This window comes from Terrapene carolina, unplaced genomic scaffold (genome assembly GCF_002925995.2).
Source record: "Terrapene carolina triunguis isolate 2854851 unplaced genomic scaffold, T_m_triunguis-2.0 Scaffold121, whole genome shotgun sequence".
NCBI classification, from domain to species: Eukaryota; Metazoa; Chordata; order Testudines; family Emydidae; genus Terrapene; species Terrapene triunguis.
In genome coordinates, this window is record NW_020664472.1 from 1,573,908 (window position 1) to 1,599,827 (window position 25,920).

The 25,920-nt window shown below is 39.9% G+C and overlaps 1 protein-coding gene across 21 annotated transcripts in view; it reads left to right on the forward strand.

The window, feature by feature from the left end:
- LOC112126064 (neurexin-1) overlaps positions 1 to 25,920 on the forward strand; it is a 1,188,344-nt gene that overhangs the window by 550,210 nt on the left and 612,214 nt on the right. The window lies entirely within an intron of this gene.

Consider the following 25,920-nt stretch of genomic DNA (forward strand, 5'->3'; position numbering starts at 1 on the left):
AGAGGATATATTCCAAAAGGGGATAAAGGACTGTGATTTTATTTTGAGTCAGGGGAGCTCCTGAATGGTGTCAACACAATTATCTATAGTAAGTACTGTAGATTTTAGTTGCTTTATTTTTTCTTCCTGGTTTTGGTGTCCAGAATTGGTCCTACACAAATATTAAAAGCCAAATAAAAACTATTTAAACATAGCCGCCAATAGTACTAAACTCTCCATAATTCATTAGAATAATTACCCATAATATTTTTCTAGTCCATGAAGAAAAATAGGAAGCTACATTTACTTCTATATAATATGCAAGAATATGCAATGCAGATAGATCCTGCACTAAACAAGCTGCATGAGAACAGAAGTAATGCTTCATTTGTAAAGAAGTTAAACAGAAATCATATTATGAAGCAGTATGTTCTTTAGGTAAGTATTACATTCTAAAATGTATTCAGACTTAAAATCTTAACACATTTTAAAATTGTATTTTAAATTAATGTAAAACAAATGTGTCTGCTTGTAGGACAAAGTGGCTTCTTCATAAGAATAGCGTTTCCTACGGTTCCAGTTCAAGGAGAAAGTATGTCCATTTGTCTGTTGCCAAATGTGGTCAAGGACTGGGCATGTCTTTTGATCTAAAACAAGTAGCTATTTGGCACAAATGCAATGACCTTATTTGCTGTTGGCAAATGCAATTTTTCTCTGAAGGAAACAATAGATTGTAATGCAGATTTCCTTGATTTCCTATAGAATTTCACACAATCCCTCCCAGAGGAGATTTAATAACTTTAAAGAAATCTGGAATTATTAATCCATAATATATAATTTGTTTCACTTTGTGTCAACTTTGGACAAGCTCAGGTGTCATAAAAATTAAGTAAAATGAGTGGTGGACATAAATGCCATCTCAGTGTTGGATCAAGAAAGAACCTACTAAAGTAGAGCAGGTAATCTAATTAGAGTGCCTATGGGCTTGAAATAAGCAGTGATGTGGTCAATGGCAAGGATTCCAATGCAGTGATTATTATGCCATTATTACTCCTTCTTGTCCTCAGACTGAGAAAAGCCTGTTGAGAGTCTTTGGGTTAAGTTTAGAGGTGAGAGCAACGAGGATGGTGTTGTGCTGGACATCTGCTGTAAAACACCAGACCAGGAGGATGAGGTAGACGAGGTTTTCTTCGAACAACTAACACAAGTTTCCAGATCACAGGCCCGGGTCCTCATGGGGGACTTCAATCACCCTGACATCTGCTGGGAGAGCAATACAACAGTGCACAAACAATCCAGGAAGCTTTTGGAGAGTGTTGGGGACAACTTCCTTGTGCAAGTGCTGGGGGAGCCATGCGCCTCTTGACCTGCTGCTCGCAAACAAGTAAGAATTGGTAGGGGAAGTAGAAGTGGGTGGCAACCTGGACAGCAGTGACCATGAGATGGTCGAGTTCAAGATCCTGACAAAAGAAAGGAGAGCAGCAGAATACAGACCCTGGACTTCAGAAAAGCAGACTTTGACTCCCTCAGGGAACTGATGAGCAGGATCCCCTGGGAGGCTAATATGAGGTGGAAAGGAGTCCAGGAGAGCTGGCTGTATTTTAAAGGAGCCTTATTGAGGGTGCAGGAATAAACTATCCTGATGTGCAGAAAGAACAGCCAATGTGTCAGGCAACCCGCTTGGCTTAACAGTGAAATCTTCAGTGAGCTTAAACACAAAAAGGAAGCTTACAAGACGTGGAAACTTGGACAGATTACAAGGGAGGAGTATAAAAATATTGCTAAAGCATGCAGGGATGTAATCAGGAAGGCCAAAGCACAATTGGAGTTGCAGTTAGCAAGGGATGTGAAGGGTAACAAGAAGAGTTTCTTCAGGTATGTTAGCAACAAGAAGGTCAGGGAAAGTGTGGGACCCTTACTGAATGAGGGAGGCAACCTAGAGACAGATGATGTGGAAAAAGCTGAAGTATTCAATGCTTTTTTTTGCCTTGGTCTTCACAAACAAGGTCAGCTCCCAGACTTCTGCACTGGGCAACACAGTATAGGGAGGAGGTGAGCAGCCCTCAGAGGTGAAAGAACAGCTTAAGGACTATTTAGAAAAGCTGGACCTGCTCAAGTCCATGGGGCTGGATGCAATGCATCCAAGGGTGCTGAGGGAGTTGGCTGATGTGATTGCAGAGCCATTGGCCATTATCTTTGAAAACTCGTGGCGATCGGGGGAACTCCCGGACGACTGGAAAAAGGCTAATGTAATGCCCATCTTTAAGAAAGGGAAGTAGGAGAACCCGGGGAACTACAGACCAGTCAGCCTCACCTCAGTCCCCGGAAAAATCATGCAGCAGGTACTGAAGGTACATTTTGAAGCACTTGAAGGAGAGGAAGGTGATCAGGAACAGTCAATATGGATTCACCAAAGGCAAGTCATGCCTGATCAACCCGATTGCCTTCTATGACTAGATAACTGGCTCTGTGGATATAGGGAAACCGGTGATCGTGATATATCTAGACTTTAGCAAACCTTTTGATATGGTGTCCCCACAGTATTCTTGCCAGCAAGTTAAAGAAGTATGGACTGGATGGATGGACTATAAGGTGGATAGAAAGCTGGCTAGATTGTCGGCCTCAACGGGTAGTGATCAATGGCTCGATGTCTAGCTGGCAGCCAATATCAAGTAGAGTGCCCCAGGGGTCGGTCCTGTGGCAGGTTTTGTTCAACATCTTCATTAATGATCTGCATGATGGTTTTTACAGCATAGCTGCTGCCCTGTCCACCTCTCCCCGGAAGAACAAACACAGACAGACAAGAGGGGAGTCTTTGTTTCAATTTTAAAAAGTTCTAGCCTTCCCAGTGGCTCTTTTGGCCAAGTGCCCACTCACTTCCTTTTACCTATGCATAGCAGTGAGACTTTTTAACCCTTTACAGGCAGGGCAATTAGAGAATAGTTACGAAGAGGGAATGTATAGCTACTGGCTGGCTGGATGTCCATAAAAGGGAGCTACCTCCCCCCCCCCCCTTCATTTATCACAGCACTACTCATGTGTAAGTAGTACACGGCATTGACTGGAAATGCTGCATGAACCCCTGTTCTTGTGGCATGTTCACTGGTAAGGCATCCTGCAAATCCTAGGAAAACCAAGGAATCATACAAGATTATCAATAAACAGCAGGGTAATTAAATGGGTGATTGATCAAACAATGATATTCAAAAGCAATCCATTTTCAGCCTGCATTACAGGGTTCAAGCAGTGGGGAAATTTAAATAAAAACCATACAGCCATTTGAAATCTACTGCTTGTTGTAATGCATTTAGTTGCATCATTAAGAGGCTTCCATCTGTGCTCTTGTAGATGTTGCAAAATCTACTTTCATGATGAAAATGGCTAATCAATATCCATGTACTAGCCTTTTATTATCTGCTGACAAGACTGACTAGAATATAATCTATCTGTTCTTTTTCCATCCTCGACAATGGAAAAACAATAAAACACAATGGGCTGGGTCCTTGGCTAGTGTAAATTGGCACAGTCAATACAGCAGCATCGAGTTGTATCAGATGTTTTTGATCTGTGTTAAAAAGCATGTAAAGGAGCATTACATTACAGCCAGTGCAGCAAAAATCAGCATGGCATATGTGGAGTTCTTTCTGTTGCAGAAACATTATCATGAAACAGCACTATCCACCCATGGAGCCTCATGAAACCAGCATCCACTGCTATATAGAAGAGAGAGCGGGCATTAGATCCCCCAGCTGTCTCCTTCACCATCATCCACCAGCAGTTGAAAGAGAACATCATGGGAAGGTGGAAAAAGGAAACTGATGTACAAACGCAAAATGAAATAAGAGAGCAGCTTGGATATTCCAGACCCATAGAGCTTAATTTGGGCTTTGTCACAAGTCTTAAATTTCTAGTGCACTGATGCAGGTGTAGACATGGAAACACATAATCTGATACTCAATTCCCCACTTTCTCCAAGGGTGGTGGGGGTGCCTGTACTATGACATGCAGATTGCATCCCCTGCTGCACCAGCTCAGCAACCCTGTCTGGTATGCTTGTGGTGGGGAGGCACAACCAAGGCCTGACCACCTGTACAAGAAGAGGAAGAGGTAGCTTCTCGACTCTGCTCCCCTGCTACAACCTGCTGCCACTACTACTGCCTGGGATAGAGACAGTGAGCACAGGGAGTTAAGCAGTCACTTTATACTCCCTTATTTCCCTATGCAGGTGCAAGGCAAGGGTCATAATTGGGTTTGTAATGAGTAGAAGGAGGGAAAAGGAGAGCCAGTTCTCCATGTCAATATGTGCAGGGAAAATAAGGCTTACTTTAAAAAAGTTATTTTCCCCCTATTATCCAGGTTTAATCTTGTCCTTTGGGTTTGGGGTTTTTTTCTAAAGAAATTTTGTTACTGTGAAGAATGTGCAATTTATTTTTAGAATCTGCCTCACCCCCATGGAATCTCACCATCATTTAGGGTCTTGAAGCTCTTCAGAGAGAATTCAAAATACAATGCCATGAAAATAGCACTGACATATATATTTTTAAAAATCAGTAAAATATTGTAAAAAATCATAAATAGTTGAGGCAGCCTTTCCCAGGTGCTGACAGCAAAAAGAACTGACAAATGTCTGTGGAATTGTCTAAGGAGGATGAGCAGGGCTCTAACTGGGCTGGCTTTCAGGGTCTCACTAAGCCATTCCTTTACCAATAAATAAATAAATAAATAAATAAATAAAGCCACCATCTTCTCCAGAAGCTCATCATTCTTTTAAAGAGACAATTAAGTCTCCAGGCCATATTTCCCACAAGATATCCTGAAAAACATTAAATGAATATAATTTTGCCTAAAGATAAATGTCAACATTGTTAACTATTTTGCTGCTGACAGGGTGGATTTGATTTAAATCAAATTGATTTAAATCACTAGTCAGGAAGACTCGATTTAATCATGGATTTCTACATAAAAGTGCATTCTTGTTGGTTGTTATAACTTTAATACATATTCTTCACAACTCATAGATAGATGTAGGTTCATTTTTAGAAGGTACACACTATACATTTTTAAAGTGATTTATTTTGAAAACTTTTCAGATTAGTTTTACAGCTATATCAAAAAACGAATGATTGTTTGGTTATTTCATTTACCAAAGGTAATTGAAGCAGATATTTATGAAGTCATTAGGAGGTGAACTATATCCAGTTCAACAGGTTAATCATTAATATTTGGAGGATTTTCTTGCCATGCTGTATTAGGAGGAGAACATCACCAGACATTTAAATTGTTTTATTTAACTAAAACAACAATCTTATGTATTCTGGATTTTTTTCTTCAACAGCAAACATATAATATTTTAACAAAACAAGCGTATGAATTTTTGAATTTAGTTAAACATTCAAGTTTTTTAAAATCAGGTTTGTTTTTGTTCAAGTTGTTTTTAACTAAAATGGTTAAATGAAATATTTAAAAAAAAATTGACTATGTCAGCCAGGTCAACTTGAGAAACTTAAAATATTGACTTCTGCAGATAACTCAATCATCTTCACCTTCATTTTCCTGTTTGTTCATAATCTGGAAAAGAAAAACAAGCTTTCCTGCTTTTTCAGGTCCCAAATGATTTCATAATTTGGAATGAATTAGTCCAAAGGAAGAAAATATTCTTTCTACACCAGCAGAAGAAGCTACCGCTGTTAAAAGTGATATTATCACTCCAACAGTCTCTGAATCCAAGTGCTTAAGTGATTTCCACCATTTCACTGGTGTGACTTTCTTTAAAACATCATCAACAAACATATATTTCTTGAAGGGTTCTTATTCCCAAACTGGGTCTCTTTTATCGTCTGCTGCCATTATAGGTTTTCCCTTCTAGTGAGAGAATGGTATGGTAGATCTCAAATCAATGAAGGCAACACTCAGAAAGACCTCAAGACTTCTGGAATATGCTGTTCAAACAGTTTCACTTTTCTTTCTACTGCCTGTCCCTCCCTTCTCACATTTATCTCCAGACTTCTTCTCCTTATACAGACCTATTCGCCCCGAACAATCTTCTATTCATTGAACTTTTTGAAACTTTGCACTTTTAGAGAGAGGTAAGGGCTGGACTCTGTGTACACAAATTTGCAGAGAGACAATAGGGTTGAGGTCTGTGATTTCTCACCTCTATATATTATTATTTATTTATTTATTTATTTAAAAAAAACATTTTTGCTGTTAACAAGCATGTTATCTCTGGAGACACAAATCCAGTTTGAGAACTCTAAAACTAAGCATCTCTGATGGTATCTTCTAGACTGAGCACTGAGTCCCATTGGGTAGATAGAAAGATTAACCTAAATAATCTATAAAGAAGCCCCTGGAACCCCATAAAATTGTGTCCTTAATCCATGAAATATTGGAACTCATTTACAAAACTTAAATATTACATGAATATATTGTCTCATACTATAGAATTAGAATTTATAATCCCTATTCCTTGATGAGATATCTTTGAGCTATAATGTATCTTAATTAAAACTATCTTTAGATAGGTTTTTTTCCTCAAAAAGCATTTTACAAAAAAAGTCTGATTTAAATTTTAAAAAAATCTGATTTTTTGATTTTTTTAAAACAATCATTGATTTTTATCCACCCTGGCTGCTGATAAAAGCCTATTAGCAAGGAACAATTATGCTATCAAGATGTGCACAGTCAATTGAGACTGTCACTACCATTTTCAACCCCTCATACTTGGTCTGGCCTGTAAAGCCAACAAGACAGAGAGAAAGAGTGAAGCCCAGGGGAGCATCTGAGTCCTATAGAAGAAGAACCAGTCCTGCAGAGCCCAGGGGAGCATCTGATCCTCGGTGATGTTGAGCCAAGTCTGAGGAGCCCAAAAAGAGGGCCTCTGAGCCCATGAAGAGGAAGCCAAGCCTGAGGAGCCCAGCAGAGACTATGGGTATGTCTTAGCACCATCAATTGTGAGCCAGGCCCCAAGTAGTCCAGTATTCCCCAGCAGAATACTCATGATGGTATTTGCACAATCTACTGTGAGTGGTGGCATATAATGGCATTTCAATTGGGTAGAATTTGGTTTGTGGGTGGAGCCTGGAAAGGAACCACTTATTATTTTCTTTTCTCCGTTGGGACCTCTGAGGATGAGTTCTTCACATTAATGGTTGATACAACATGTGCAAGAAAAGGTTGATCACATGCTGACCTAAAGTATCAGAATGGAAACCTTAAAAGGTGAGTTAACCTATGTGGGTGACACTCAATGAAGTGGAATCACATGTAGCCAATTGCCTTCCGAGTTACAGCTTTAAACACAACTGGTCCAAGGCTCTTGAAATCAATCTGCTACCTCCCAGCCTACTCCTGCTCCCGCTCCCCACTGGAGTGCCAGCAGTCACTATGGTGCACCAATCCAGACACCTAACATCTTTTCTCCTCCCTTTCCTCCTTCCTTATTTCATCATTCTTATCCCTTGTCTGCTGCACTTTTTAATCTCATTTCCCACCTACCACCTTGGAATGAGCATAAAGTCCTCTAGTTATCCTGATAGCTTGGCTTACATGTTGTATACCTTTACCTGCTACCTTTGGTCTGTTTTTTCATCTATTTAGATTGTAAGCCTTGGATTGGAGCAGGGATTGTCCCTTATTGTGTGTTTGTACAGTGCCTCGCCAAATGGAGTTGTGATCCCAATTGAGGTCTCTTATGAATAACCAATTATATAATAATAATATGCCTGTGGCTTTTCAGCCCAAGATGCTGCATTCTGCACTAGCAACAAGCAGTGACCGATTCCTATTGAAAACACTACTTAGAGTGAGTTACAGCAATAAACCTCGTTGTGATGAAGTTGAGAATAAATCATGGAACAGTGAGGGTTTAAATATATAGCTCTTTAAATATCTTTTAAAGCACACAGAGGAAAGTAGCCATCCTAATTATTAAATGTCCAAACCACCAGGTGTTAGCCAAATGCATGTTTTTAACATTAGTACAGAAATATTTGTCTCCTCAGTAACTGCCTCTACATTAATTTAGGAGCATTAGTGGACTCCCATTTTGATATTTTGTTGTCAGCTAGTGAACCCCACAAAGCCTTGCAACATTGTTTCATGAGGCCAGATTCTTATGGCATATTAGTTATGTTGTGATACCTTTACTTCAGTGGGATTGCTTGTAGAGTAAGGTATCAGAATCTGATCCATAATGTGCACAGTTTGTGGAGTGATCATTGATGGCAGTACACACCAGCTGACTCTGTGTCTGCTCTAGAAGGGTAAGTCTCTTCCATGAAAACATCCATGCTTACATTTTCTACAATTAACAATTTTGCATAGCTCATATCTGTATTTATAGTGTCAAATGGATGATAGTTTTAAAAAAGTAGCTAGGAACTAGTGTATTTTTTTTTCAGATGACACTTTTTTATAATCAGTGGAAACATGGATAAGCAAGATTTTAATGTACAGTGAATCTTAATTTTTCCCTCATTTTGTTCTTTCTTTCTTCCTCAGTCAGCATTTTGAAAAGTCAGATGACTAGGTCAGGTTTCAGCACTGTTTGGTGGTCATCACTTTTTTTTCATGTTACAAAGCTGATCTATCATAATTTTTGGGAACTGAAGAATACTCTCCTCAACATCACAACCATTGACTACATTAAATACTATTACTTTCCAGAGAAGAATACATTGAATAAAAAACTACAGAAATGTTAAAATTGTGTAGATAATCATGCAAAAGTCAGGAAATGCATGAAGTCAGTCTTAGCTCTAACCCTTGCACCTAGGAATTCCAATATGGTATTTAATTATGGGATTGGATATTAGTTCTCCAATAGTATAACAGTCTATAATATTAGAATTGTGTGATTGGTGATTCTGATGTGTACTGTCTACATCCAACATGCCATGTGGATGGTACTTTTGTATCTATATCCATCGCACAACTACAAGGTGGCCAAGTGGTTAAATTTTTATTTCAGGTGTCTGTATTGTAAATGTAGTCCATTGGGAACCAGCAATGTTCAGTGCTCTTCACTTCCCGTATTATGGCTCTTTTAGGTTAATAAAGTGGGCTGTAATTATAGTGGCACATTTCCTCCTCCCTTACTTCATCAACCTCATCTTCTGACCTTCCCCCACCATTTAACACCTACAATTCAAAACAAAACTTCAGATGAAATGAAGAAGCCATAAACCCATCATCTCCCTGCCAGTGAAGAGTCATTGTAAAACCTTGTCGTCAGAGTCTATAAAAATATGGGCTGTACACCCGGATGGTAACAGAGATGTCAAAAGCAAATGTTTCAATGAATTAAAAAAAAAACCCACAACAATACTAACCACAACACTTATTTCTGATTTATTATTAGAGTGGTCAAATAATTAATAACAAACCACCTATTTTATTAATTTTGCCTCTTTTTCTGTGTTTGCTGATTGTCATGAGCAGTTTGTGATATTCTCGGATTTCTTTTTCGAAACTATTTGACAAATGCTTCCCGAGAACAATTTTTGATTTGTACCTTTTTCACAAGGAAATCACTGTGAACTTTTGGAATTCAAAACTGAGCTTAGTTTTAGATACATTGGTCACATAGTATTGTTTCTAAGAATAACACACATCAAATCAGAGAACAGCAACAAATCATATATATGTATTCAGAATTCACCTTTAGCAAAATTCTCCAATATTTGCTTTAAATTCTCTGTTTCCATTTATATTGCTCTTCGTAAACCAATTTGCTAGTATATTTGTGGGAAATACTTGATGCAAATGTGTTTAAAAAACTATTTGTTTTTTTTTAAATATTGCAATATTTTTTTTCCAAATGGGCTGAAGTTACAAGAAGATTTTTGGATGACAGAAATCAAAAACTGTTTAACTTTTTTTTTTTAAAGAAAATAAATCTGGCAAAAGAGTTACTAATGTTTTTACCATGATTCAGAAAAGCATTTAAGTATGTGCTTTAAGTTAAACATATGTTCAATATTTTTTCGACTAGGAATGCTTTCCTGAATCCTATCCCCAAATGAATAGCCATCTTACCGCAGATGTACATTGCTGTTCTAAGAAGTACATGACAGGTTTGCAGTAATACATCTGTCCCAACATAGATTTGTGCATAAGTTATAATTGGCATGTTTATTTTTTTAAATTAAATACTGTGGTATGTTGTGCTAACTTGCTCTTTGAAAGGTGAACTTTCTGCTCACTTAGATATAATAAAAGAGAGGAGAAAATAATGAGAGATCTGGTTTTAGTGGAATTTGCATGTTAAAGCTGGCAAACACAACTGGTGAGCATTGTAGGAGATCTGCAAATACATTAAGACATTTTGCCAACTCTTCCTTCTCCTCTCGCTCGCTCTCATTTATTGCAATTTTTTGTGAATAACATGCTTTTACATTGGAAAAGACTCCATTTGACTTCATGGGAGTTGGATCAGGCCCCTAAACCCATAATTCTTTATATACAAGTCTGACTGGTTTACCCAGCTGCCTGAAAAACTTCGCTGCCCATCTCAAATCTTCATGCTGACTTGAAGAAAGAAAGAAAACATAAAGATACTTCATGCAAACCCTGCTTGAATTAATTGGGCCTGAGTCTGAATTATCTTACACTGGTGTAAGCCAGGGGTAAATCCATTGTAATGAAATATTTTGCTCCTGTGGCCAACAGTGTGTGATGAGAATTTGACATAATGGAAGTGCCATGTATTGAATTCTTGCAGAATCAGGCCCATATATAGGACCTTGGTAATAGTTTTCAATAAGCAGCAGTCAAAATTAAGGGCCAGGCTCTGTTCTTGTTTGCATAAATGCAACCCCAGTGAAATTAATAGGATATTATATCTGTGATTTTTTCAAAGCCGCCTGTGGCATTTGGATGGCTGGGTCCCATTAAAGTAATCTTATTGATTCCAAAGCCAGAAGGCTGTGATCATCTAGTCTGACCTTCTGTATAACAGAAGGCATAGAACTAGGCAGCTTTCAAAAACTCAGACTATAAGTATGACTGATGGCAGAATTTGACCTTAAAAGTGTTGAACCTGTGGAAGATATTCCATAAGTATGTATTAGTTCCATATATGTGATTGTTTTCCCACCTCAAAAAGGTGGGTTATGCTATCACTGCTTTACTTCTTATGAAACCAATCACCATTTCTTCAGTTTTCAGCTCTTGGATATGCTAAAATATTATTTTCCATGAATACTATGAAAATAAGGATGGCAACTCTTTTGCAGTGTACTTTCAGAAGATCTAATAGTATTAAAAACGTTTTATCAATGTGTGTCACTGACAATTTCTTACACTGAAAAAGCTTTTCTATATCTAGTCCATTTTTCATTGGTGACTATTAAAATGCACGAAGCATCTATTATAACAATTCTAAATGCTCAGCTACGTATTAACGGAACATCATAACTGTTTCCTAATTATGCCTTCTTGACAATTACCTTAATAAATCATATTCAGGTAGTTGTTAAAATTTCCATTCAAGCACAGTTCTTTTTGCTTGACATGTTGAGAGGCTAACGTATTATCCCTTGCAGCTGATTTCTAGTCTTCTGTCCATCAGGCAAGTTACTTCAAAGAAGTATTACACGTTTGACTTGAGACATAAAGAGGTTTGCTAACACTTGGCGTTCCAAGGTCCAGTCACTATGATAAGTGTGCAGAGGGATAAATGCTTTCTCCACCAGTGGTATTTGGTCTAGGCAGTACTGAAGGAACAAGATACAAGATGAAGAACAGGACATGGAATCCAAAAAAGTTATTAAAAAATTAAGGGGGCAGGGTGTATTTAGCTCAATTTTGTTTCCTTCTTATTAAGACTTTATTTTTTTATGAATTGTACCTCTGGCAATGAAACATATATATATATATATATATATATATATATATATAAAGTGACATTCAGTATCATTCAATCACTTTTATTTATACAGTTGCTTTTTGTATATGCACCTAAAAAAACATGTCACGATAATAGCAAAATCTGTTTGGAAAGGAGAGACAAAATAGGTAAATCAACTATTCCAGATTAAACGAGATGCCATAAAATGTTTATGTATTTGATCTGTGGAGACAATGGATGATATAGATGAGGGACAGAGTATGGGTACTACAGACCAAAGAATTTGTCTTACCAAAATTATAAAAATACAGCTATGAATGTATATGCTAGTTACCTGGTTGAATCATAGAATATCAGGATTAGAAGGGACCTAAGGAGGTCATCTAGTCCAACCCTCTGCTCAAAGCAGGACCAATCCCCAACTAAATCATCCCAGCCAGGGCTTTGTCGAGCCTGACCTTAAAAACCTCTAAGGAAGGAGATTCCACCACCTCCCTAGGTAATCCAATCCAGTGCTTCACCACCCTCCTAGGGGAAAAGTTTTTCCTAATATCCAACCTAAACCTCCCCCACTTCAACTTGAGACCATTACTCCTTGTTCTGTCATCTGCTACCACTGAGAACAGTCTAGATCCATCCTCTATGGAACCCCCTTTCAGGTAGTTGAAAGCAGCTATCAAATCCCCCCTCATTCTTCTCTTCTGCAGACTAAACAATCCCAGTTCCCTCAGCCTCTCCTCATAAATCATGTGCTCCATCCCCCTAATCATTTTTGTTGCCCTCCGCTGAACTCTTTCCAATTTTTCCACATCTTTCTTGTAGCGTGGAGCCCAAAACTGGACACAGTACTCCAGATGAGGCCTCACCAATGTCGAATAGAGGGGAATGATCACATCCCTCGATCTGCTGGCAATGCTCCTACTAATACAGCCCAATATGCCGTTGGCCTTCTTGGCAACAAGGGCACACTGCTGACTCATATCAAGCTTCTCATCCACTGTAACCCCTAGGTCTTTTTCTGCAGAACTGCTGCCTAACCATTCGGTCCCTAGTCTGTAGCAGTGCATGGGATTCTTCCAGCCTAAGTACAGGACTCTGCAGTTGTCCTTGTTGAACCTCATTAGATTTCTTTTGGCCCAATCCTCTAATTTGTCTAGGTCCCTCTGGATCCTATCCCTACCCTCCAGCGTATCTACCACACCTCCCAGTTTAGTGTCATCCGCAAACTTGCTGAGGGTGCAGTCCACACCATCCTCTAGATCATTAATGAAGATATTGAACAAAACTGGCCCGAGGACCGACCCTTGGGGCACTCTGCTTGATACCTTGATCACTACCTGTTGAGCCCAACGATCTAGCCAGCTTTCTATCCACCTTATAGTCCATTTATCCAGCCCATACTACTTTAACTTGCCAGCAAGAATACTGTGGGAGACCGTATCAAAAGTTTGCTAAAGTCAAGGAATAACACGTCCACTGCTTTCCCCTCATCCACAGAGCCAGTTATCTTGTCATAGAAGGCAATTAGGTTAGTCAGGCATGACTTGCCCTTGGTGAATCCATGCTGACTGTTCCTGATCACTTTCCTCTCCTCTAAATGCTTCAGAATTGATTCCTTGAGGACCTGTTCCATGATTTTTCCAGGGACTGAGGTGAGGCTGGCTGGCCTGTTGTTCCCCAGATCCTCCTTCTTCTCTTTTTTAAAGATGGGAACTACATTAGCCTTTTTACAGTCATCTGGGACCTCCCCCGATCGCCATGAATTTTCAAAGATAATGGCCATGGCTCTGCAATCACATTGGCCAACTCCTTTAGCACCCTCAGATGCAGTGCATCCGGCCCCATGGACTTGTGCTTGCCAGCTTTTCTAAATAGTCCTGAACCATTTCTTTCTCCACAGAGGCCTGGTCACCTCCTCCCCATGTTGTGCTGCCCAGTGCAGCAGTCTAGGAGCTGACCTTGTTCATGAAAACAGAGGCAAAAAAAGCATTGAGTACATTAGCTTTTTCCACATCCTCTGTCACTAGGTTGCCTCCCTCATTCAATAAGAGGCCCACACTTTCCTTGATTTTCTTCTTGTTGCTCACATACCTGAAGGAACCCTTCTTGTTACTCTTAACATCTCTTGCTAGTTGCAACTCCAAGTGTGATTTCGCCTTCCTGATTTCATTCCTGCATGCCTGAGCAATATTTTTATACTCTTCCCTAGTTATTTGTCCAAGCTTCCACTTCTTGTAAGCTTCTTTTTTGTGTTTAAAATCAGCAAGGGTTTCACTGTTAAGCCAAGCTAGTCGCCTGCCATATTTACTATTCTTTCTACACATCGGGATGGTTTGTTCCTGCAACCTCAATAAGCATTCTTTAAAATACAGCCAGCTCTCCTGGACTCCTTTCCCCCTCATGTTATTCTCCCAGGGGATCCTGCCCATCAGTTTCCTAACGGAGTCAAAGTCTGCTTTTCTGAAGTCCAGGGTCCATATTCTGCTGCTCTCCTTTCTTTCTTGTGCCAGGATCCTTTCTTACTTGTGTCAGGATCCATGTCTACAGATCACCAATAAACTTCAAATTGTCCATGCAGTGTTTTTTGCAAGATCACACTAACTTTAACATGAATATGCTGTCTCTTTGGAGGGAAAAATGAAGGCACTGTACATCAAAAGTGTCCAAGGACTGAGATATTTTTTCATAAACCTCCAGCCACTAAATTTTGCATATGCTAAATATTGTTTTAAAAGCCTGTTGATAAGCTAGTCAGCTATGAATGGCAACCGTGCTAACTGGCAGAGGCAAAAATGTGGATGTTTGACTTTAGAAACTGACACAAGTATAGGCAGGGAGGTGCTCCTGAAAAGGTGAGAATGGGAATTTTTAGGAAGGAAGCTGATCTGCCTTTTCAAAACTAAAAATACTGAGATTCCTTATATTGTCCAGTGGTACTATCTGCAATCATTATAAGAGATAATTAACAGTAAAGAGAATTCTGGATATTCACTCAGTTCACCAATTTCATCTAACTACCCATCATTCAATTTAAAAATTCATTCTGCCATTCCATGTTTTTATTTTATACAGACATGAAATACACAAAGCAACAGTCTTCTTGGAATCAACAGATAGAGTTGTGTATTGTCTGAATGGAAATGATAGTCCAGTCCTAATCGCAGAATGAAATTCCTGAGAGGATGCATATGAATGTTGAAAGAGTAGAACCAATGACAGTGTCTTGAGGAATGCTTCAGTTAATAGTGGCTTCATTTGACCATTATTAACATGTACCTGCTAAAAGTGGCAAGTCATAAACAAATTGAAAAGTAGCTTGAAATGCCTGACTCAGAATAAATTCACAGTGAAAAGATCTAATTTAAGAAGCAAGTACACACTGATTACAGTTCTTTGGACAGAAAATTTTTGAAGATAACTTTGAAGATGTTCAGCAAATTTAGTTTTCATAAAAAGCCAAAATTAAATACATCTACAGTTTATTATGGAAGAGATGTGTGTAACAGCTGAATACCTATCACCCTTTTAAAATCTTTAGTTCAAAGGATCAGTAGTTTGCTGCACTCTTCTTAAATCCAAGAATCATACGGCATAATCTATGTTTGAAGGAGGCTAGCTGGATACAGTAGAAAAATTCCCAGATCAATCGATATACAAATCAGCTGCCTACATAAGACACTGATAGGTGTGACATCCATTATCCCCTGATTTCCTCAGATGTGAGCCACATAAACTTGAAAAGCATGTATTAAATCTACTGTATTAATAATCTGGAAAAGCTTAGTTATTCTTTCTTTACAAGAATACTATTAAAAAGAAAGTCATATTTACACTTAGTTCCAGTGCAGCCACAGTGGGAAATACTGACCTGGCCCTTCCAGATCTGAAAGTGAACAATCAATTCAGATGTGTCCAGCTGTCTTATTGTGGTTGGGTACCTTTCATTCCCTGCTAATGCAAGGTGGAGACCAGGAATCCCTTAAGTCATACACATAAAATGGTGACACTTGACCAGTTATTCTGCAAAGTGTGACGCTGTTATAAACCAGCTCATAAGCTAAGGACAGATACAGATGAAGTGATAATGACACTGCAGAAGGATCAAACTGAGGGTAAGACTGAAATAGCATAATTGTACAAGGTAAATGAAGAGGACCTTTTTTAAAAAAAAATAGCTGGAACAAGTAAATGAGAAATCATGTGAATATTTTGCGATAACTTCAAGGCACAAACCCAAAGAAATGCAGGCTTCATCCGCCTGCATGCAAGTCAGAGAATTAGGGCTTGATCTTACACTTGTTGAAGTCAATGGGAGCTTTGGATTTTCAAGGAAACAATCAGACCCCTTCATTTACTCATAAGTATTCAAAATGCTCTCACATGTACAAGTTAAAGGATCTCCGCTGACTCCTCTGTATGTGAAAGCCTTCGAGAATAAGTAGTCTTATTAAATTAAACGTACATCAATCCATAGTGTGAATAAAAATATTCTAAAAGCATGTAAGTAGTAATGAACCATTGCAAATCTCTAAACATTATTATCTCTATACCTTGCAACTAGGGAAATTTTGTAATTCACTGTCTTCACTTAAAAACAAAACAAACATTAAAGTCCAATTCTGAGCATGAATTTAAAGGAGATTTAGTTGGTTGCATATATTAGATCAGTAGTACTTTGGGATAAAGACACCTGTAGTACTTTGGCAGGAGAGGGGAGGGAAGTATTTTCTTAAAATAAAATCACAGTCCAAAAGTTTTCCTTTCTATACTAACATCAGTTTTCTCAATCTGCTTAAGCATAATGTGCAAGATAGGATGGTAAAATGAAGTATTTTAAAATGTTTTGTAAGTCCTTTTATTCGTATTCATTTTTACTTAAGTATAAATATAATGGTGTTTAAGGAAAAAGAAATTATGCATAAACAGTACTATTATTATTTTTAATTGTAGTTCCTTACATCTAGCAATGTTCTTCTGAATTAGAATGATCTTGGTTTGACATAAATGGGCACACTCAATATCAAAGCCACGAAGGCTTAATATTTTGTCAAAATATTATATTAGCATCTTTCGTCATGGTTCCCAATGATAATCTAACCACAGTAATTTACACTCTGATCCTCTTCCAAAGTTATTTGCAACCTTCTTTACCAAGATAGAGGCTTTATCAGCCTTTGCAGTAGAAGTCAATATAGCTTTTGACTTCTTTAACTAGTGTGGTTCTCACAAAATAGAACAGAACAAAATAGTGGGTGGAGTGACCTGCAGCATGGATCCTTCATATCCCTAGAAGATGCTGCCATCATCATGATACACCTCCACTCCACTTTTCTCTAATAAGGGAAGTGGCACATGTCTGCCTTAGGTATTTTCTATAACCCCGGTTGCTTGTAACGCTAAGCACCTCATGATATTTAATGTATTTATGCTTTCAACATCCATGGAGTATTATTATCCCCATTTTACAGATGGAGATCCAGGGCACAAAGAGGCTAAATGACTTGCCCAGGATCACTCAGGAAGTCTGTGAACAAGCAAGGATTTGAATGAGGTTCTCCCAAATCTCAGACTAGTGCCTAACCACCAGGCTGGAACAAAAGCGATCAGAAGAAGCTAGGATACAAGAGAGTTATTTTCTCAACTCCCTTGAGTTGGGAGGGGATAGTTTGGTCCTTTTGGAACCTGATCTATTGCAGGCAGCTGTATTAGCAAAGGGCTTATGTAGTATGTAGGAGAAGGAAGCTGCTAGGAGAACCAATCTCCATTTCCCCGAGAGTTAGAGGAGTCTTCAGGCAGGTTCTACAAATCAAATTGAAGCACTGTATGTGGTTCTGTGTATTTGCTTCGGTATTTTGGTTTATTCCAGCAGCATTGGGAAAACTCTGAGAATGTATTTGGTTTGAAAATATCGAAGCCAATAAAAGGAAGCAGGGACTTGAACTGAGGCCTTGCCTCATGTGGGCATCTCATGGAAACAAGAGGTAACGTCTTGATCTTATTAAAGTCAATGGCAAAACTCTTAATGACTTCAGTGGGGGCCAGAATTTCATCCAGAATATCTTTACTTACATTCATAGTTACATGGGTATGGATTTATGAGGATAAAATTTTCTCTTCCAAATATTTGGAATATGTATTTTTTATTTATATATGAATATATTTTAAAAAACATAGAAATGATTGAAAATTGTTGCAAAGAGCTTTAAAATATTAACTTCAGTAAAATCTACAGAGCTCTTTCAAACTTTGTACAAATCTTAATGTACTCCTCCAGGCAGTCTGCCCCTCCTTTCTGCCAACTGGTTGGAAAGCTGCTAGTTTTACCTTATCTCGTTTACAAATATGACATTTTGAACTGTCAGTGCATATAAAATCAACATGAATGAGGTTAAAAACTTTGGCTCTTCTTTATAGAGAGAAATGTTATGCCCTCTTGAGGAATAAATGAATGAAATGAAACTCCTCATGGTGGGATGTCTGTTTTTATTTATATAGTCTCTGGTCCTGCAAGCCCGTGAAAACCCCCATTGAAATCAATGGGCATTGGTCATCGGTTTTCAGGACCTGGGCTACTATCATTAGATCAATCTTACCAGAACAACCTATGTATTACAAAGAAAATAGTGATTCTGAATGATTACATTACAGTACAAAACCTCAGGACAGAAAAGGGACATTGTCATCCTGAATTTTAAAAAAAAAAAAATTCTAAGTAGTTTCTGGGACTACATTTGAACTGAATTTGATGGGCACGTTTTTATAGTTTTCAATCACATTTTCCTATATCATAAAAATTATTTCCATTTTTGTTATGTAAAAGATCCATACAATCGAAATGGGAATTAGACTTGCTGACTTACTATAAAGTAGAGCTGGCTGCGAGTGTTCCATTATTATTATTTTTTTTGCCAGATTATGAGATTAGCAAAATCAAAATGTTCCATAGGAAAAATATCTAGATTGCTGATTATTTTATTTATTTTTCCATCAGGAAAATCAAAATGAAACATATAATTTTAGGTTGGGTCAACTTGAATTCAAATATTTACATTCATCAAACAAAATACAAATGTTTTGTTTCATGTCAGTTTGACATTAATCTCTGACCACCTGAGCTGCTGCAGTGATTCATGGAAGTTGAAGTTCAGATGCCTCAGGCCCCTATTCTTCCCTTTGGATTGGGCCCCCTGGCTGGTCACACTTCTCATGATGCATTGTGGTTTTCCCTCTAGCTGATCTAGTGGAATGCATCATGGGAGCTGGAGCTTGGGAGAGAAGCCCATAAGAGAGATTGGGCTATGAGATCCCTGAACTACAGCTTCCATTAGGAACAATAGCAGCTCAGGTGGATGCAGTTTTATGTAGAAACAAAGCATTTGATTTAGGAATATCAAAACACCTTCTTTTGATTGGGGAATGTCCAAACGAAATGTTTTGACATATCCAAAACAAAATTTATTTGGAATTTTTCATTCCATTAAAAATATCAATATTTTCACTTTTTTATCTAGATTCAAGACAAAAGCAAAGGTTGAAATATCAAAATCTCCCAAGAAATAAAAATTCCAATTTCCAGTGAACTCTGCTATGGAAGGAAAGCAATGCAACTTCCTTTGAACAGAGTGATCTCTGAAGGGAAACAGGGAGGGCAAAGTTTAATCACTTTCCAAATTCCATACTAAAAAAGATACTTGAGACTTGAGCAGTGATTAAATTGCACAGATGTGTGATATAGACCACACAGAGATGCCCAGAAACATAGGCAAATACAATTTTTTGTTATGAAAAAAAATTTTTTTTTGCATTACCTTAGGCTCCAACCAAGATTGGACCCCCATTGGAGTAAACACTCTACAAAGTCATAGTAAGAAATATTCCTTCTCCTGAGGTTGTTACAACCCAAGTAGACAAATGGTGGGAGAATGGAATTATTACTCTAATTTGGCAAGTCAGGAACTAAAGCACTCACATACAATGATTTGCCCAAGGTCAACAAGAAGTCTGTAGCAGAGTAGGGAACCAAGCCCAAATCTTCTGAGTCTGTTCCAGTGCTTTAACTGCAAGGCCAGTCTTCCTTTGAGTTATTAAGTTTGACAGAATTTCTAATAACTTGTTTGAAAACATACAACAATGAGCTGTAAAACCAAGAATTTGATGCTTAGGGATTGTTGACTTCATTGGACTTTGCTTTAGGATTGTAGGGCAGATTCAAAAAACCTTTAATGCCTTCAGCACACACATTCTGATATTTATGTTCCTTGGCGAATGCATGAAACAGAAACTGCCCTCTTTCTATTAAAAAATACTTCCAGAGATTAATTTGACTGTTATTGGGCTTTCAACAGTTGTTCTCATTACACAGTTTCTAAAGGAGGGTAATGTAACTGTCCCTAGGGCTATTTGAAGGCCACTTTCTTATTACAAAATAAAATAAAAATAAGAAGCTAATTCTACATAAGAGGTTAAAATACAGTTGAGATATCCCTGACATGGCTTTGGGGATTGATAATGTAATAAAAAAAGCCTATTTTATTTTTTATTTTATTGTATTGTTTGTGGTGTTATTTATGTATTTTATTTACTCTTGAGCACTGACCATGTGCTCAGAGCTTTCCAGATCACGAAGCACTCAAGGTCCAGAGGAGTTCCCAATCACAGAAAGAGGCTGATGGTTAAAATCCAGCTTGGGTAATAAGTGTCTATTGTACCTATTATTATTTTTTATTATTATTTTACAATATTATTATTGTACCTATATTATTATTATTATTTACAATGTACTATATTTATTTATTTGTTGGTTTTAGAATAGAGCTTAGGGACCCTAGTTGAATCAGGATCCCTTAGCATCTTAAAGGATTGTTACAGAGAATATCAGGGTTGGAAGGGGGTCATCTAGTCCAACCCCCTGCTCAAAGCAAGATCAATCCCCAGACAGACTTTTGTCCCAGATCCCTAAATGGCCCCCTCAAGGATTGAGCTCACAACCCTGGGTTTAGCAGGCCAATGCTCAAACCACTGAGCTATCCCTCCCTCCTCTGGAATCTAGTGGGTGACCTCAGTGAAATGTGTGGATAATTTCAGTTCATGTTCTGGTCAATGTGCTACCATGACACAACACAACCATTACCATCATAGGGTTGTCAACCCTCCAGGTTGGCCTGGAGTCTCCCGGAATCGGCACTGATCTCCCGGTGATTATTGAAAGCAATCCGGGAGATATTAATAGGATATTTTAAGAAAATGACATTACATTTGGCATATTGGGGGGGGAGGGGGAAATCTCCTGGAATAGCTTCAGAGTTGGCAACCCTATACCACCAGCACCCTTCTTGGCAATCTTAGCAGAGAAACAAAGGAGCCCCAGATTTCCTTCCAGCCAGGTAGTTCTGTGCTGACATGCACGGCGGGATCATTTTCAGGGCTGCATGTAAAAGAGGTATAGGCTGTGCCTACCTGGAAAGATCACTGCTTCAGTTGGTTTGCTGAAGCACTGGAGTGAAATGACCTGAACAGATTTAGTCCCTTGGCCATGTAAGCAGGAAATGTTATATGGTGTATACTGTCTATTTGATTAAATACTTATATGACCCTATCACTGTAGTATCTGAATGCCAAACAAACATTAATGTATATTTCCTCACAACATAGTAATGGGGCATTACCTCTATCCACAGTGGGGCACTGATTTACCAATGGGAGAGGCAAAAGGAAGGAAGACAGTGTTGGCTAGGAGAAGGGGTGTGTCAAGCAGCACAGGTGTTTGGACTGGGTGACACAGCAGAGGAAAGGAGAGAGAACAAGAATATAAGAGAGTGATAAATGGAAAAGAGACAGCATGCTCAGAGAGGTGAGAGACAACAGACCAAAAAAAAAAAGAAAGAAAGAAAGCAGACATAGAAATTAAGAAATAAATACAAAGGAAAGAAAAAGAGAAAAGAGAGAGAAATGAAAATCCTATCCAAGCATCAAGGTTGGCTGTTAGTCAGACAGGAAGTCAAAGATAACCCCTAGGTTGCAGGTCTGTGTGACTGGGAGGACGATGGAGGGTTCAACAGTGACAGAGAATGGGAGAAGTGGAGAGGAGGTGTGGCAATTACCTGCAATATCCTGAACAAACTTTATTGAATTAAACTTAATTCATAAGGTTTAATTTATGTATCATTGTGGGCCAGGGATTGTATGTAATTCTATGGGGAAGGACCACAGCCCTCTAGGAACTAAGAACAGCAGTGGGGAGGTGGTTAGGCAAACTCACTCAAGTAATAACACCTCTAGAGAGCTATCACCACTTTGAGAGAGCCTCCCTGATACTAGTTCAAACTGGATTGTCTAGGGACCAACAGATCAAGAAAGGATTTTTTGGATGCATAGCCTGAGTTTAAACTGACTCAGAGCCTTCTTAATGATCCAACAAATAGGCAGACTCTTTTATCCAAGGGAGGCCCCAAACTTTCCTGGGAAGGGTTGGAAGAACTTGGCCCAGTCTGTGTGCTTATTTTGAGCTAACACCTATTGTGAACTTACAACCAAAGGAAAACTTCTGTGTAGGGTTTGAAAAGCTGTTTGTTAGCGTGTGTGGGGGTCTTTTACTGTTTTTAATGTTTTCTCTGTAATGCTTTTACCTTAAAAAAGTGCTTGCTTGGAAGGAGCTGTGTGGTAGTTTTACAGTGGCAATTATGCTGTTTGCGGTCTCTGAGGAGAAAAGTAAAGCAGGCTGGCTGACACAGCCTGAGTTTGCTGCGGAGGTCACAGTATAGGAGAGAGCTATGCAATCTGGAAATACCCCAGTCACGAGGGAGAGAGATGTGGGTCTCCATCCAAGAGAGCTGATGACTGTGGAGTCGGGAGCTTAGAGTGGGTGCCCTTGCTGGACCATTGAAGGAGAATAGAGGTGCAGTTGTCCTGTGCTGTGACGAAGAATGATGAGGCATTCTATTCTGGCCATGTTAAGTTTAAATTGGCAATGAGAAATCCTAGAGGATATGTTGTGGAGAGTGAAAGAGACTGATACAGGATTGGAAGAAAAAGGGAGAGAGGTCAGGATTGGACAGGTATTTTTGTGAATCACTTTATAAAACAATAAAAAAATAGCACACACACACATATGTATAAATAAAATATAGCTATAATTTCCATTGAGTGCCCCACAAATGTGTGTGGATCCATTGCTCCTGCAAAATCTGATTTTGTGCTCTCAGATCAGATAATTATACATGCATATGCATAGACAAGTGCACAATTACCCTATTTGTATATGAAAATGTGGATTTTTTCTGGTATACCCTTTAAAATTCACTCACTAATCATGTAAACTTTCCTTACTGGACAACTACAATTTAACAAGATACCAAATCAGTAGAAAGTACATTTAAAGGAAACCAATAGAATGTCCACTCTGAATTGTAATAGATATCCCTGTTGGACTCTTCTCCAGATGTATATGTGTGTGTATTTGAGAGAGATGGACTGATTACTAGAAAGAGGGAGGAGGCTGTACACCAATCTCAGAATAATGAGAGCCTGTGAAAGAAGCAGGAGATTGCTATGCAATTGGAATGATTAAGGCTGTTGAACGATGTTAGCACAACATAGTAGGTTAACAGCTCTAATCTCCTTTACCGTCTAACCTGGGAGTTACTCCAGGAGGTCTTTCCTTGTTTTAAAAAACAACAGAAGCACCCCAAACCTAAAATACTGGACTTAAATTGCCAAAAACACTTGTTAATTTGGTATCTTGTTAAATTGTAGTTGTCCAGTAATGAAAGTTTACATGATTAATGAGTGAATTTTAATGGGTACACCAGAAAAAACACTAAATTTAACCTCTTTATTATTATCCACGGTTCTGAATTGGCAGCTCTGAAGATTGAAGTCCTTTCTGCACCAAACAGTTACACCATGGGCAATGAGAGTTCAGGCTTCTCCACGCCTATCATCTATGGGCATGTCTACACTGCAGCTAGACACCAGTAGCTGGCCCATGCCAGCTGACTTGGGCTCATGGGGCTCGGGCTAAGGGGCTTTTTAACCGCAGAGTAAACATTCAGGCTCAGGCTGAAGCCTGGGCTCTGGGAGGGTCCCAGAGCTTGAGCTGCATCCTGAGCCCAAACATCTACACCGCAGTTAAACAGTCCATTAGCCCAAGCCTCGCGAGCCCAAGTCAGCTTGCATGGTAGCCGCACGAGTATCCATTTCACTTTCCACATAAATAAGATTTCAGGTTCCATCTATGCATATGTTATTGAATATTCCTAACAAGTCTGGTTTGGCATTTGGTATGTGTTTCGTTGTGGGTGATTTAATTTTAGCAGGAAACAGCAGTGTAGAAGTCTCGGCCGACGTTCGGCCCTCAGCGGGGCTGTGGGGTAACCCACCGCCTCACTCTGGTCCGCCGTCAGTCCTGGTCCAGCGGTAGTGTGGGACAGCAAACACACGGTTAGGGGCTCAGGCCCTTAAGCAGGGGCTGAGCCAATAGTTCAGGAAAAGCCCCAGGCCCTCAATCAGGGCGGGGCAGCAACCACGCCGTCTGGAGCTCAGGCCCTCAAGCAGGGGCTGAGCCAATAGTTCAGGAACCCAGCCCCTTAAGCAGGGCAAAGTCAATGGGTTTGTAGCAGCCCAGGCCCCAGGGCGGGGCAGCAATCAAATAGTCAAGAACCCAGGCCTTAAGCAGGGTCTGAGTCAAGGGGTAAGAGGTCCCAGCCTCTCTAGGCCAGGGAAAAGGGGGAGTCTGCCACCCAAGGAGTGGGTGGCAGGGGGGATGCAGGCCCTCCCACTCCACTGCATCCCAGCCCGGGGCCCTAGCAGCAGCAGAAACTCACTGCTGTCAGTGGGGATCCTGGCCGCAACACACTGACATAGGTTCTGGCCGTGCTGCAGCCAGACTGGGGTCGGCTGCCCCCAGGCTACTTCCACACTCCCCCTCGTAGGGTACCTGGGCCATACTAGTATCCTCGGTGGTCTCCACCAGCATCGGTTCCTCCGAGTAGGTAGCGAAAGGTAGGTTCGGCTCCTCCTCGGGATAGCGGGAAAGGGACAGGCTCGGCTCCTCCTCGGGGTAGCTGGAAAGGGGCAGGCTCGGCCAGTCCTCCTCGGGGTAATGGGCGATGGGTAGGCTCGGCTGGCCTGGTGAGTCAGCAGGCCGGTTGCGGCCTGCTGCTGTCTCCCAAGCGGGAGCTCGGCCACAGATGTCTGCTCTCTCCGCCGGCTTGTTCTCCACTGAGCTCTGCAGGTGGGCTTTTATACTTCTGGGTCAGCGCCGTGACCTCTGAGGGGCGGGCGCCGGACCCGGTGGCTTCGCCCACGTTGGTGTTAGGGGAGGTTCGGCCCTCAGCGGGGCAGTGGGGTATCCCACCGCCTCGCTACAAGCAGTTTTTCCTCTTTTCCTCAGAAAACTAGACTTTCATTTTTAGGAGTTTGTTTTGGTGCGAAACTAAAAGCTAGTTGTTTGAGGCTAAGTGAATCAATTTGTTTTAACAAATTATTCTCTTTCCTTCAAATAGTTTATTTAAACACCCTTTACCTTGGCTTGTGTAGCAGGATTGAGATCTGGGAAGAAAACAAGCCAATAATTGTGGGAGTGATTGTGAAGCTGTGTCCAGACCTCTAAGAAGTGAAACACTGTGGCCTGTGGGCTAAGGTCAGAATTTTCAAACACGGTCTAATGTTAGACAATCAAATCCCAATTTAGGCATCTAAATGAATGACTTATCAGAGGCTCTGAGCATCTATAGGTCATGATGAAGTTACTAGAGGATTACAGTCCCCATGTTTAGGTGCCTTAATAGCAGGGCCGGCTCTAGGTTTTTTGCCGCCCCAAGCAAAAAAATTTGTGGCTGCCCCCCACCCCAACCCTGGGCTCCCCACCCGCACCCGCTGCTGCCCCAGCTCTGCCCCCACCCGCACCCTCCTGCCACTCCAGCCCTGGGTCACTGGTAACTTGCTCCCAGGGCGGGTCATTCAGCAGGAATTTTGGATGTGCACAGAACACAGACAGGATTGATTCCCATATGGTTACAGAACTGCAGTAAAGTGGAACAATTTTTTGCTTGTGTGATTGAGGGATATCTGGTTGCATATTATAAGACTGT